This window comes from Ixodes scapularis, unplaced genomic scaffold (genome assembly GCF_016920785.2).
Source record: "Ixodes scapularis isolate PalLabHiFi unplaced genomic scaffold, ASM1692078v2 PGA_scaffold1__304_contigs__length_218370807, whole genome shotgun sequence".
Taxonomy (NCBI): Eukaryota; Metazoa; Arthropoda; class Arachnida; order Ixodida; family Ixodidae; genus Ixodes; species Ixodes scapularis.
This window is the reverse complement of record NW_024609846.1, coordinates 94,853,729-94,855,397: the sequence shown is the minus strand read 5'-3', so window position 1 is coordinate 94,855,397 and position 1,669 is coordinate 94,853,729.

Sequence of the window (1,669 nt, the reverse complement as noted above, 5' to 3'; positions counted from 1 at the left end):
CAGCGAAGGAAGTGTGGGACCGCCTGCGAAAAGTCCGAGGCGACTATTAACCTTTCCGAATCCCTCTTTTTCCCTTGCCTGCCGAATCTCTCAAAGATCAGGCAAATGTTCTTGGTATGCACTTCCAACATATATCTAGTTCTTCCCACTTTAGTGTAAAGTTTCAGAAGTTTCAGTCTACTGCTGAAAAGCAATCAATCTCGATGTCAGGATATGACCGGGCAGCTTACAATAGACCGTTCAGTATGTGCAAACTGGAAGTGGCGCTGGGTGTAAAAAAGCAGTCTGCACCAGGCCCAGACAGGATTCATTACGAAATGCTGAGGCACTTGTCCCCAACATCATTAAGTCATTTGCTTATGTTTTTTAATCATCTATGGAAGGTAGCTGCTTTCCCTCGATGCTGGAAAAGCGCCCACATCATTCCTCTTCTGAAGCCCGGTAAAGACCCCTCTCTTCCAGCGAGTTACCGTCCCATTGCGCTCACTAGTTGTCTTGGGAAGACTTATGAAAGGCTCATCAACCGGCGTCTGGTGTATTTTCTGGAGGAAGAAAATATTTTGGACATTAATCAGTGTGGATTTCGGGAGGGACGATCAGCCACAGACCATTTGGTTCGTTTGGAGACTTTTATCCGTGAGGCATTTGTACATCGGCAGCATTGTGTCTCGGTATTCTTCGACTTGCAAAAGGCCTATGATACCACATGGAGGTATGGAATTCTTCGGGATCTACACAACTGTGGGGTACGAGGCCGTATGCTCCAGTGAATACAGAATTTTTTAAGCGACCGGACTTTTCAGGTCCGCTTGGGTTCTACTCTGTCCGATGTGTTCCCCCAGGAAAATGGAGTTCCTCAGGGAGGAGTTTTAAGTGTTACTCTGTTTGCTGTAAAAATTAACAGTCTTGCAAGTGTGATTCCACCGTCTGTGTTTTACTCATTGTATGTGGATGATGTGCAGATCTCCGTTTCTTCTTGCAACCTCTCTAGCTGTGAACGACAACTACAACTTACAGTCAATAGGATGAGCAAATGGGCAGATGAAAACGGTTTCACCTTTTCTCCCGAAAAAACTGTCTGCGTTCCCTTTTCGCTCCGCCGGGGATTGTCCCTTGATCCTCCTTTGCATTCCTGGCGAACACAAATTTGTGTTCGCCAGGAACACAAATTTCTGGGCATAATCCTTGACAAGAAGCTCACTTTTGTACCTCATTTGAAAGAATTGAAGTGCAAATGCTTAAAATCATCAAACATTCTCAAGGTGTTGTCCCACAACTCGTGGGGGTCCGACAGGCGCTGCCTCCTGCGACTCTACAATTCCTTAGTTCGGTCTCGCCTCGACTATGGTGCAATTGTGTATGGATCTGCACGTCCATCTACACTAAAGATGCTGGATCCGGTTCATCACCTGGGGCTCCGACTGGCTACAGGTGCTTTTCGCACATCACCTGTGTTGAGTTTATATGCAGAAACCTTTCAGATGTCTCTCGAGAAGCGTAGACAGTACCTTAGCCTTTCTTATGCTTGCAGGGTCTATTCTGACCCGCAACATCCATCCTACACTAGCATCCGTACCTGTCGATTCTCTCAACTTTTTGGAAACAAGCCATGCGTCGTGCGTCCTATTAACTTCCGCATTCAAAGCCTTTGTGCCTCCCTCCAGTTTTC